Source organism: Lepus europaeus, chromosome 8, assembly GCF_033115175.1.
Source record: "Lepus europaeus isolate LE1 chromosome 8, mLepTim1.pri, whole genome shotgun sequence".
NCBI lineage: Eukaryota > Metazoa > Chordata > Mammalia > Lagomorpha > Leporidae > Lepus > Lepus europaeus.
This window is the reverse complement of record NC_084834.1, coordinates 112,294,362-112,308,961: the sequence shown is the minus strand read 5'-3', so window position 1 is coordinate 112,308,961 and position 14,600 is coordinate 112,294,362.

The following is a 14,600-nucleotide window of genomic DNA, read 5'->3' as shown; positions in this document are numbered from 1 at the left end:
AGAAAATTTGGAAAAAGTGGTTGGCTCAGCTTTTGTGTGCTCATCAGTCAGTTTTCATTTTTATTATGATAACCATGGCGGCTGTATATATAAAAAAATATTTCTGCCCTCAGAGTTGCTTTTCTTTTTCCACAGAAATTTTCAGTAACACTGGCCTTCCTTTTTTGTAAGGTTAACTTTCTAGGAGCCAAGGAGAAATCAAGCAAACCTCAGAAGGATCTCTGAATGTGCTTTGCCTCAGGTTAAGGCCCTCCCTCTGTGAAGCCAGGACACTGATATTGAGCGCTTTCTCTAACCCACTTTAATACAGAACACATTTCCAATCCTCTCAGGCACACCACCTCTTTCTACAAAAAAATACATATTTTCAATGAATTAAAGACATGGGGCCGAATTCCTCTACTCCAGGGAAGTAATGCCTGCTCATCAAAACTACTTCTCCTGGATTTCTCAAGAGTTAGGAGAATGAGAATTCGGCCTGCAGTCATTCATTCCCCTGCTTTAGATGACTCTAAGTTTTTCTGGGACTTGATAATTTGAAAATCCGATTGTCCCAGTTTTCTCTTCCTCTAACATATTTTGGCTATTGCCTGAGTCTTACCACTCTGTTTACCTCAACTTCTGTTTTTGACTCTTTAAGCATTTAATCCTCTCTGCAGCATTACTGATGTTCTCAAAGCCAGGTTTGTTTTCTTTTTCTCTTTTGTTCACATACTGAGATGAACACAAGTAGAAAGTAAAAAGAAGGCCAGTGCGGCGGCTCAATAGGCTAATCCTCTGCCTTGCGGCGCCGGCACGCAGGGTTCTAGTCCAGGTCGTCGGGGCGCCAGATTCTGTCCCAGTTGCCCCTCTTCCAGGCCAGCTCTCTGCTATGGCCCGGGAGTGCAGTGGAGGATGGCCAAGCACCTGGCTCCTGCCTTGGGATCAGCGCAGTGCGCCGGCCACAGTGTGCCAGCCGCAGCGGCCATTGGAGGGTGAACCAACGGCAAAGGAAGACCTTTCTCTCTGTCTTTCTCACTGTCCACTCTGCCTGTCAAAAAAAAAGAAAAGAAAAAAAGAAAAAGAAAGTAAAAAGAAATGCTTGAAATATTGCTTATATTTTTGAGTAAAAATCAAGTTGCTGATAGATGTGTGTGTGTGTGTGCGTGTAATAAGAGCAGGGAGAGAACACAGATATTTTCTTAAACATCTGTGCTTTGAATACAAATAATCTTTTGCTTAACTACTTAAACCTGTAGTAGTAATTCAATTGTTACTTGATGAATATTAAACTGAAAAGACAAGTAAACATAGAGCTCATTGAAAAATTCTAGTCTACTATATTTTTTACTATTGTAAAAAACTTCATTTTTTTTACCATTGTGACAGTTGCTATACATCATTCTCCATCAGAAAGAATAATTAATAAAAAATTAATCAATATAAAATGGGTGTATTTGTAAAATGTATTATGTGAAATGAATTCCTAATTTTTGCCTTTTAATCTGAATTTTCTTTGTTTCTGAATATGTCAACATGCTCATCAACTTAAAGAGTAATGTAGCCATCTTTTCCTGTGGATCAATTAACAGACATTAATTCAATCTACTAAGTGCTACAATATGAGTGATGCAGATACTGTTCTAATCAGTTAGGCTGTATTAGTGAAACTTAAAAAAAGTCTTTCATGGCTTACATGAGATGAGAGATCATTGTACACATTTTTAAATATTATGCTGCGGTATTTAATAAGTACAATGGAAAACAAAAATTGTGGAGTAAAAGAGAAGAAAAATTGGATAGCACTATTTTAAACAGAATGTTTGAATTAATTTGCTAGGGAAGTGATATTGGAGTAAAGGATTATAGCTGGTGAAGTAAGTGCAGCTATGTGGGAAGAAAGCATAACAGGGAGAGTAAGAATCCAGCCTAAGTGTTCCAAGTGAGTCTCCTTCTTTACCTAAGAACATCAAAGAGAATGTTGTGGTTACCAAAAGTGAGCAAGGGCAGAGAATTAGGAAGTGAATTTATCAAGATAGAATAGAGCAGACCCCCATGGGTTTTCGGGGCACTTCATTTTAGCATATTTTCCAAGTGAGCCACTGCAGGACTGTGTACATTGGAATAGCACTCTCTGACTTCTATTTTGTTTGTAAGTCTCACTGAAGCAGATATTCTGAAGAGAATACAGGTACAAGGATGGCATCCCTGTAGCACTTAGGGGATGACTGCATCGACTCTGGCAAGAGATAACCGTGACTGTGCACAAAGCTCCAGTAGCAGTGATGGAGGGAGTGGTCCAATTCTGGTAAAATTACAAGGTGGAGCCAACAGCATTTGCTGTGAGCCTGGTCTTGGAGAGTGACAGAATAGTAGCATCAAAGATTTCATGTTTTCTGAATTAAAAAATGGAAAGAACGCAGTTGTCACTAACAGAGATAAGACAGGTAATGAGAAGAGCAGGTCCAGAAAGACTTAGAGGAAATCCAGAAATTAAATTATTTATGTATGGTTTAAACATGCTATTAGAGTCTAGTAAAGATGGCATGTTGGTACCTGCTTTTACAAGTAGTGTGTGGGAGAGAATGCTGAGTTGGAACTGTGAGCGTGGATGTTGTCTGCCTGCCCAAGATACTGATGGCCAAGGATTTAGAAGAATTTCCTAACATAGTGAGTGCAGACAGAGAAGACCAAAGTTTGAGCCGTTGGTTTTCCTACGTTACGATATAGGGAAGAAGAGGAGAATGATACAGCAGGTCACCAAGGGAGTGTGTAAGGTGCAGGCCAAAGGAAGAAAGTGTTTCAAAGAATAGGGTAGGGTCAACTTCATCAAATGTCAGTGATCTGTCAATAAAAGGAGCAAACAGAATTGGAACTGATAATAATGTGAGGCCATCAATGACCTCGCTGAGAACAGTTTGAGCACAAGGAGATAAGCCAGATATTGATTGGAATGTGTTACAGGTTGAACTGTGTTCCCCAAAAGATGTTACCATCTTTTTTATAAATATTTTTTTATTATTTATTTATTTGAAAGGTTGAGTTAGAGAGAGAGGGAAAGACAGATCTTCCATCCACTGGTTCACTCCCCAAATGGCTGTGGTAGCTGGAGCTGGGCTGATCCAAAGCTGGGAGCCAGGAACTTCTTTTGGGTCTACCAAGTAGGTGCAGGGGCCCAAGCACTTGGGCTATCTTTTGTTTTCCCAGGCAATATCACAGGGTTGGATCAGGAGTGGAGCAGCCAGGACTCAAACTGGCATCCATATGGGATGCTAGCACTGCAGGCAAAAGCTTTAGCCACTATCCCACAGAGCTCGGCCCAAGTGGTTAACAACCTTCTGAAGACAACTAATTCACAGGTGCACAAGAACTGCCTTAATCTCTTCCAAGAAAAGCCTCCAAAGACCTAAGGATCTCTTAGTAGGCTTCACCTCTTAACATCACCAGATTGAGGAATAAGCTGTCAACACCAGACCCCTTGAGAAACAAACTCCAACCATATCCAAGCTAGGAGGCACTAACTGCATAAGATGGCGTCCTTCTAAAAATAATATATTTAGACACAGAGACAGACACATACAGAGATCCTTGGGATGACACCACCTATAAATCAAGGAATACTCAACCCATCAGCAGCTAGAAGGGAACGTGAAACAGACACCCCCACACAGCCTTCAGAAGGAACCAGTCATTCCAAATCTCTGTTTGCAGACACCTAGCCCCCAAAACTCAAGACAGTAGGTTTCTGTTGTTTAAGCCACCCAGCTAGACACACTTTGTTACAGCAGCCTCAAAAAATTAATAAAGTTCCTGTTAGGAAGTTTCAGAGCCCAGAATCATAACAGTTCATTATCCTCAGGTAGCTAGGGTTGGAAAAGCCAAGACTCAGAAGGTCTCAGTGCCCTCAGTACAAGCATTTTCATTCAGTTCATTCTCAAACAAGCATCCTTTGAGAGGCAGTTGTACACATTCACCTTAGTTCATGCAGCAGTGGAGAGCTGAATTTCCTGGCACATTGTCAGGCTCTCAGAAACTGTAGAACTTTGGTTATGTTTCCCTACTTACATCCCATTGAAAAAAAAAAAAAAAGGCCCTGCTCCGTGTGCAGCCTTCTTCCCTGTCCCCAGCTCTCTGGCTCCCTCCTCAATCCTTTCTTCCCCTCATTGCTTTGCGTTCCTGAACCACAGTAAGCCTTATGCACCTGATGCCTTCTCTACCTTGGCTGTTCTTACACCAGATCCAAGTGTCCCCTTTTCTTGCTTTTCCTTCAGTACTTTGCTCAAATGGTAATTTCTCATTGAGAACTTTACTGGTCAGATTATTCCTATATTTATTTCTCATCATGAAAATATGAAGGGGCATCAGAAAGTTTATGGAAAATGCACACTATGTTTTTTTAAATATTCTATTTATTTTTATTTATTTGAAAGAGACACAGAGAGCAAGAATAATCACAAACACAAGAGAATGAGAGAGAAAGTGAGAGAAGGGGAGAAAGAAAGAGAAAAAATCCACTGGCCTGTTCACTTTCCAAATGCCTGCAACATCCAGGACAGGGCTTGACCGCATCCAGGAGCTGGGGACACGTTGTAGCTCTCCTATATGGGTTGCAGGGACCCAACTCCTTGAGCCTTTACTGCTACATCTAGGCTGTGCATGAGCAGGAAGTTGGAATATGGAGTAGAGCCAGGAATTGAATCCAGGCACTCCGACATGGGATGCAGGTGTCTCACGCAGCACCTTAACACTGCATCAAAAGTGCATTCCACAAGTTATCTTTCACTTATATCTTTCTTAAAATAAGAATACAGAAATAGAAACAGATCAGCAAATATGCTGAGCATGTGTAGGAATAGAAGTACCTAAAGTGTAAACCATCATTAGTTATCACAAATACAAAAATATGATACACATAAATAATCAAACCCTGCACACTGATATATAGACTTTCTTTTCAAAACCTGAATACATTGGCAAAAATATTCCATATAGTTGGTCACAGACAAAATTTCAGTATTCTTGGTGTCAGATTCTATGCTTTAAGGAGATTACAATGGAATGGACATCAGGTCCAAGAAATGGGACAGCAAATGAAGAAGAGAGAGGGCACCTGACCAACTCTATCATTCCTCTTTCAGCTCTGTGTATGGTAGGTACCCACACCATCAAGACAATGGCTACCATAGTTAAAAGGAGGTATTCTTTAAGTATTAGACATCTTTTTTCAATGAACCTTATTCATTAGTACTGAATTCTGGGGAGTAAATGCTTTTCATCTTGCTTTTACTCTCTCTATATTGCTGCTCTAGACTTCAAAGTTTGAAAAACTAACAAAAAACAAACAAATTTAGTGGAGCATCACTGGTCTACAATTTTAGGGTATGTCCCTTTAGACTACCTTGACTAGAAAAAATTGCGGACAGTTTCCTGAGCTTCTCTTCAAAAGGATAAGAGGGTGAGTAGAAAACATCCTTGGCAAACCTAGACATTGGCAAATGTGTCCCCTATAGACCACTAAAGGCAGAAATGTGTCATAGTCAGCATTGCCACTCATCTAACACAGGGTAAGTTCTGGAGAAACCAATAAACGTAAGGAAAAATAGCACAAACTCCATTACCACACATAACTTTGGCTGGAAACTCAAAACTTCCGTTAACACTGCTGTTTATGGGCATGCTAGTCTAAATCTGCCATCATTATTTAATCCATAACAGTCTAGGCTAACCATAAAGAATTGTGATTCTGCTTTAGAATTTGTTGATTTCAATTTTTAAAATAATCTGGAAAGTTATTCCGTAGTATATTTATGGACACAATTTGTCACTTAACATTTTAAAATTTATTTATGAAAATAACACTAGTTTTTTTTTCCATTCCTAAGAATTATGTACTACTTATATAATTCTATATAGATAGTTATGGAGGAATAAAGGAAATTGGATAATAATTGTCCCAATGAGTAAAAGCTAGAAGTGACAGTTAGAAAGAATTGACTTTATGTCTATTTTATAATCAATGAAATAAGGAGATAAACACAGTTGTTTTACAGAATTCATAGTTTTGCAATATTAAATATTTTCACAATATTAAAAATAAGGGTATGAGTACTAATCTACATGCTGAGATCTATAGAACAATAGATTCCCTGCCCTCCTGGGGCTTACAGTGAAGTGGCAGAAGCAGAAAGTAAACATGCAAATAATGGCAGAAAAAAAGCAGTGTGTTAAAAAACGACTCTGTTGTCAAAGGGATCACACAAACAAGACTAGTGTCTGCTAATACTAACTGACAGAATCAAAAAGGGAGAGAACGATCCATCATGGGAAGCGGGATACACAGCAGACTCATAGAATGGCAGATGTCCTAAACAACACTCTGGACTAAGAATCCGCCCTTAAGGCATTCGGATCTGGCTCAAGAGCCCATGAGAGTATTTTAGGCATGGAAAGACAAGACACTCTGGAAAAACAAAAAACAAAAAACAAAAAAAACACAAAAAACAAAACAAACAAACAAAAAAAAACTAAATGAAAGATCTCTGCGAGTGAGATCCCAGTGGAAAGAACGGGGCCATCAAAGAAGAAGGAGGTACCTTTCTCTGAAGGGAGGAGAGAACTTCCACTTTGACTATGACCCTGTTGGAATAAGATCGAAGTCGGCTAACTCAAAAGGTTTCCATAGCCTTGGCAACTCATGACTAGAGCCTAGGGAGATTACTGACGCCATAAACAAGAGTGTCAAATTGTTAAGTCAACAACAGGAGTCACTGTGTACTTACATCTCATGTGGGATCTCTGTCCTTAATGTGTTGTCCAATGTGAAGTAATGCTATAACTAGCACTGAAACAGTATTTTTACACTTTATGTTCTGTGTGGGTGGAAACTGATGAAATCTTTACTTAATATATACTAAATCGATCTTCTGTATATAAAGAGAATTGAAAATGAATCTTGATGTGAATGGAATGGGAGAGGGAGCGAGATATGTGAGGGGTGCAGGTGGGAGGGAAGTTATGGGGGAGGAAAGCCATTGTAACCCATAAACTGTACTTTGGAAATTTCTATTTACTAAATAAAAAAATTTAAAAATGACTCTGTTGGTCTTCTGTATTTAAAGATTATTAAAAATGAATCTCAATGAAGAGTGGGATGGGAGAGGGAATAGAAGGTGGGACAGGAGTAGGGGTGGGAGAGTGGGTACGGGGAGAGGAACCACTACATTCCTAAAATTGTACCTATGAAATTTGCATTCCTTAAATAAAAGCTTTAAAAAATGACTCTGAAGATTATGGGATGTGATAGAGGATGACAGGGAGTCAGGGTGGCATGCGCAGTAGTGTTGTAGGGAGTCATATTTGCATTAAGACCTCAGTGATGTAAGGAGAGATGGAGAGATGCATTTCAAGCAGACAATAAAGAGAAATGCTTACTGTGTAATTTTATAGCAACTCCAAGTTAGGAATCTTAAGCAGTCTAATGGAAGTGGCTATTGAAACCTTAAGTAGAGACATTTACCAATTTGACCTATCAAGAAATATTGTTTAAAAACTGACAAGTCTTTTTTTATGCCATAGCCTTTTACTTACGGTTTCTAAGGTGGGGGTGGAGGAATAAAAAATGTCCTCAGGATCTATACGAATAATGGAGCCAAAAGACCCAAACACAGCTTGAACACAGAACTGAATTTGAAGAAATTTATAGTATCTTGGAAAACTTTAAAACATAGAAGAAGAAAAGAAAACAAGAGATGGGAATTAGAGTCAGAAAAGGATAAACTTGCAACATTCATGTTCAAGACTCAGGCAACTAAAACAGACATTCCCAGGGAATCAAGAAGAGCTAAATCAAACCTTTATCTTTAAGTTAGAGGTTATTTTTTTCTATCAAATAGTAAATAAAATATTATCTTTTGGGATTTGGAAACACTTTATGAGAAATGTGTAAAACTATTTTGAGTTTCCTATTTTGAAAAAGACCATGATAATTGCTGCACAGAAGATAATACGAATAATCAGGATAAAAGCTTATAACTAAATAAACAGTAACAAAAACTCAGACTCTCAAATTTCTCACTCTTAATTTTGAAGCCAAAATGGATACACGTCAGTTATCCAGTGGCATTCACAGAAAGGAAAAAGCACCACAATTCTTTGGTGAAGGCCAAACTTTTCCAAGCATCAGGGTAGAGGAAAATGCTGTATTTATTTATTTATTTATTTATTTATTTATTAGCTTCTTGAGTAATACCGCTATGAACAACACACTCAACAACATTCCTTTAATGAAAAAAGTATAGTTTATTATATGGTTTTTCTTGCAGTATTCTATTCAACTTGGTTATTTTAAAACATTCTTTGATAGAAGTCAAGGCTGCAACATACTGAAGGTATTTTTTGTAAAACTGACACAATCTGGAAAGCATTTAGCTCTATCATTGTCAGGTTTATTCAGAGAGTGAGAGCAGTGTAAAGACTGCACATTTAAGAAATTTTCCCTGAATTTCACTTAGATGAGTTTTTAATAGAACTGGAAAAAATATCTTATTCTCTCTTTTATTTTTCTAAACTTTTATTTAGTAAATAGAAATTCCCAAAGTACAGTTTATGGATTGCAATGGCTTTTCCCGCCCATAACTTCCCTCCCACCTGCACCCCTCACATATCCCGCTCCCTCTCCCATTCCATTCACATCAAGATTCATTTTCAATTCTCTTTATATACAGAAGATCGATTTAGTATATATTAAGTAAAGATTTCATCAGTTTCCACCCACACAGAACATAAAGTGTAAAAATACTGTTTCAGTGCTAGTTATAGCATTACTTCACATTGGACAACACATTAAGGACAGAGATCCCACATGAGATGTAAGTACACAGTGACTCCTGTTGTTGACTTAACAATTTGACACTCTTGTTTATGGCGTCAGTAATCTCCCTAGGCTCTAGTCATGAGTTGCCAAGGCTATGGAAACCTTTTGAGTTAGCCGACTTCGATCTTATTCCAACAGGGTCATAGTCAAAGTGGAAGTTCTCTCCTCCCTTCAGAGAAAGGTACCTCCTTCTTCTTTGATGGCCCCGTTCTTTCCACTGGGATCTCACTTGCAGAGATCTTTCAATTTAGGTCCTCCTTTTTTATTTTTTATTTTTATTTTTTTTGCCAGAGTGTCTTGTCTTTCCATGCCTAAAATACTCTCATGGGCTCTTGAGCCAGATCTAAATGCCTTAAGGGCTGATTCTGAGGCCAGAGTGCTATTTAGGACATCTGCCATTCTATGAGTCTGCTGTGTATCCTTATTCTCTTTTTCAAAAGCACTTCATTTTGAGCCTTTGAGTTGTAGCCTCCTATGATTTAAATATGATTTGCACCCAAATTCATGCGTCTGTGTCCCTAGTCTTAGGATAGTGGTACTAAGAGGTAGATATTTAACCCAATTACCATGTGTGCTGGTAGGGCAGTGGAGGTAGTGACTAGATCAGGGTGCAGCCCCCATGATTGAGTCCTTGTGTCTTCATAAGGGCAGAGACAGACTCACATTCTCCTCTGTCTTGCCAAGTGATGCTCTGCAGTACCTCAGAACTCCTCCAGTAAGAATACTGCCTCCCGACTCCAAACCAATGAGGTCACCTGATACTGATGTAAGCCTCCAGAACTTCGAGCCAATATTTTTATCCCTTAGGTGTTTTGTTATGGTGGTAGAAAGCAGACTAACGCACAAGTTAAAGTCAGATATGCATGCTGATAATGCTTATGTATGCCTACAGTAAAATAGATAATATTTTCTGACTAGTTAGGAAGCTAGGCATAATTCTTATCTGGAAAGAAAACCACTCATTTTTTTATAAGTTCTGTCCAAAGTTAAGGCCAGAAATCTCTTTTAAGAACATCCTCAGTTAGTTGAGCATATTATCAAGTAGTCTAGTCCCCTCAATTTTCTGCATCATAAACCAAAGTTGAAATAATTTGATCCAGACAAGCATTTCTGTGGTTTCACCATAAGCAAGGGTAAAATCCCCATGGAATGATATGATTGAATAGATACCATACTGATGAATCTATGCTGGTAAATTAATTATAAAGTATGATTTCCATTGCTAGTCAAATCTCAATTGATTTGGGTGAAGTAAGCAATGATTATGGAGGTTAATAGTAAGGGTAATATCAGTAAGAATAAATATCAGAAAATTTTGCTATCAGGCTGATTTTTATTAAGCATTGTTTGATACAAATTATCTTTCAAAACATAACTGAATTTACCTAGATCATCTAATAGTTAACAGATTTCAATTAAACCACAGTAGTGATACAAGATGATATTGTTTGATCTACCAGGAAATTCTTACTGGTAAGGCTCCTGCAGATGTGTTAATATAAAGTTATATAACATCAGTAACTATAAGTTTACATTAAGCTTTTACCAATTGTTATTATGTTCATCATACAAAAAGGATCGGGAACATTGCCAATAATTTTAAATCTCTCTTTACATAACTCACAAAATGATAATGATCACAGCAGTTATCAATGGGTGAAGTAGTCGTGCCTTTCTGTACAAAATATTGCACTTGAAACTCCAACCTGGTAAGGAGGAAGTGAGTACCAAAGTTAAATGGGTGAAAGTTTGCAGTTTGTCATAGGATTAGGAGTAAAATATGAGCTAAATTCATTGGAGTCAATCTTAAGTTTCCCCATCAGAACAATAGGCCTTTAATCTTTTATAAACAAATAGATGGAAAAGGGTAAGATTCCCTGAGATTTATCAAGAATATTTAATAATAATTAATATTACTTATGATTTTTATCAAAATAAAATCATGGATGAAGCATTTCACATTATCTTATCAAGTAATTTCAACATAAGCATTATGAGTCTCTTGTTACATATGTACTAACCTGTTTCTAAACAGGTCTACTTGTTTGGAATTTTTCTGAACCTTAAAACTAACATTTGTTCATGAATCTAATATTTGGAGGAGTTCTATTGCAAGATTTTATGGAAAGTAAAGTGAGTGTGTCAGTTAGCTATTATTACATTTGTTTCATAACAAACAATCCCAAAATTTAGTTGCTTAAAACAACCATCTTTTCTTTTTTAATTACCAAGCCCCATCTCTACTGACCCCACACATTTAGTTATAGGATGACTGGGAAATTTATGGAATGGAGACAGTGCCTAAGATTGGAAAATGTATTTCTTGTCCATCAAAGAAAATACACGGATGATTATGTAACCACATAGGAAAAAAATCAGCATGGTGGTTAACAGTACAAACTATAGGACATGAAGGCAAAGTTTGAATCCTGAGTCCTGGAGTTACTAATAGTGTGACTTTTAGAAAGCCATTGAATTTTTCTAACAATAAATTTTCTTATCTTCATAGCATAGATAATAGAAGCTGCCACATACAGTTTTTATGAAGAGTCTATGAGTTGATACCGGTAACCATTTAGAGCAGTGTCTGGCATAAATTTGTTTGGTTATTATTATTAAATTTTCTATTCACAAGATAATATCTATAATTCCAATAAGAGTGAATAAACATGTTTATCATTTCATATAGCTGCTCCCACTACTTGTATTTTCAAATGCAATCATGCATCAAATATTTTGTACCCAAGCAAACTTGTCTTTTAATTCAATGAACTCTTTGATGTTACTTCATATTTATAATTTTAGGAGAAAGTATTCTTTATTTAAGAGTATATTTTGAATTAAGGAAGATAAGAACCAAGTAACGGATAGCATAGAGGAAATCTACTTGTACACAAATTTATGACCTTAACCCATCTTATAATCATGCCTGTGGTTTCCATCCAGGGAAAGATACTGAAGAGTCACCTTCTATAATGTTTTTAGAAGGCTATATCTAGTCTCTGCAGACTACTCGAGGTAAATGATTCTGAACTTCATGGATTCATGCAGCATAGCTAATTAGAAAGCAGAATAGAGGTTGAATAAGCCAATTTCAACAGGGCATATAAATCATAACAATTGAGAAAAAGATGCAAGATTTTTGTAACCAGTTTTTCTCCTTTTATGGTTCACAGTTCACACTTCTAATCCAGAGCAAAATACTTTCCAATGTAGATAAAAAGAAATGATTTTGGAAGCTGATTCCAATGAATTTATAACACAGCAGGGTAAAATTTTTCATGTGCACACAAACGCTTATTGATTCCCTTTTATCCATTAGACAAAATATATGCTATATAATTTAATATGTTGATATACATATCTAGATGTATATGTGTGCATATATGTGTTTGCGTTTATGTCCTTATACATGACTACTACATATGAGCATATATTATGCACATAAATAATCAGTTATACAATTTACATGATTCTTATGTGGCAATTCTGCCTTTTGTAATAACAACCTTGTGTATTTTTATTGTTTGATATTATTTGTTATTTATAGATCTCTATCAAAAGCTATTGGTGGATGCCTTAGGCTATTTTATTTAATAAAAATCTTATTGATGTTAGCTTAACTAGATTTTTCTTCTTATTTTCAATGGCTTCCTTTTGTATTCAAATCAATAAACACCAAGAAATCACTTGAGTTCTAAAATGAGGTATGCTTCTAATAAACATTTGCTATTTCCACCCACACAGAATAGTGACAAGTGTGAAAGGGTAATGCTTGCACTTTTATGACTAGTGTGCTCTCAAAATGGTTACCTGATCATGATCCAATAACAGCTTGTTACTGAGTTCTGAGGTAGCTTCAGTTTTCCTTCTTTAACTGTTCTTTCTTATCCCCTCACCCCACCCCCACAGTCTATCAGTATGAATTTGCTACATTACTTGTAGCTTTTTCTCATCTGAAAGCAACTTCCGGTCTTAGTCTAATATAAATGGTATTTTATTGATTTCGGTTCATGACATCTTTGTTTACTTCATCTCTGAATATATAAACCAAAACTTTATATAGATCAGACTAAAAGAAGGCAAAGGATTATATAAGATATTGGGGAAATTCATCCAGTCTCAAGAGAGGCAATAATACTTGAATGTCAAATGTGACACCCTTAAAGTACTACATAATTAGTGGCAGCCAAAAAGAAACATAAATACACCAAAAGTGTAGCCAGTTAATGCCCTATAACAGATGAATAGAGTGTTGTCTTCTTTGGATCCTCTCTGGAAACCAGAAAATAGAAGGGAATTTGTCTTCTCTAAGTTCTGCAGATTTTGCAAACTTTTCATGAATGCTTACTAAAAGAAATTGTGGAAAACAAGCCAAGGACAGACTAAGTTCAATAAGGGAAAACAAATTACCTTATAGTAAGATAGTTCAGTCTTTAAAATACTAATTCGGTATTGGAATATATAAGAATTATAAAATCTGACTTTTCCTAACAGGAATAACACTCCTTTTTTTGTGGCATATATCAATGTCTCATATATCTTCACTGTTTCATGGAACACAGTTTTGGGGATTTTGCCTTAAAATATAAATTACCTCTCTTTTGACCTTTTCTCCTAAGTCAACAAGTTGTTATTACAATTCCCTGAACCGAGAGAGGTTTTCCATTCAGCTGTTTGTCATTCAGTTGACTGAATAAAGAAATTGAGTTCTTTATAGTGGGAATAAAAGCTTGCTTGAATATCAGGGAGCAGTCTGAAATGTATCAAGAGACAGAAAAGTGCTCTCTGCCCTGACTTCCCATTCTGCGCCCGCTGTACTCAGAAGACTGCCTTTTTCTTGTCTTTGAAGGACAAAGGTTTAATTTCTCCTGAGCTTCCACTTTACTGCAGCTTATATCATGTGGGTCACTCATTTAGTATTCATAATAGGTGATTGATATCCACTTTACATTTAAACAACAATAAAATTATTTTGATGAAAGTTATTTTGAAGATCCCAAGAACCAGTTTTCTACTGTTATTCCAAAAGTTGATTGTAAGTGCACCTCCCATTTTCAGACGTTCCAATCTAGAATGATGTCTGCTGAATCAGTGGTGAGACCTGACTCACAGCAGTCGATGCACATCACATGTTTGCCTCTGAGAAGGCACATTTCTCCTTTTAGTTTGATATTCAAAAACGTGATTCATTAGTTTCAACAAGTTTGTTGAATTAGTAAGTCTCCTTCAGATCTGTCTCTTAACCCCTTATTTAAATCACTTTGAACATGTTACTAATCACCTTATCCAAAAAAGTTATATTTTATCAACTTTCTCATATCTGTACCTCTGTCTTTTGTATTATTTTAAATTCATATCTTCTGATGAACCGAAGTGATGATAACTGGGTATTCCTTAGGTTTTTTTTTTTCCTCCCAACTACTTAAAGACTTAGCTAAATCAGTATTTTATCTAAAATTCTAAAATGTAAATCTTTTATACCCAGCATGAAATATATATAGACATTCTTATCTGTAATTGATATTTCTCTTGAGAAATGGTTGAGTCATTGATACATATGCTTTATTTCAACCAAGTCCATCTGAGAGCACAAGTCCTGAAACAGAGCCCTGAAACAGAGCATATGTTCCATCTTACAGTGGATCTCACTTTCATGGTGGTTGTATTATGTTTCATAGGTTTATGTTGTTACAAACTGACATTTTCTCCAAATAGTTTCATAGAGCTATATAGAAGGTTTCAATAG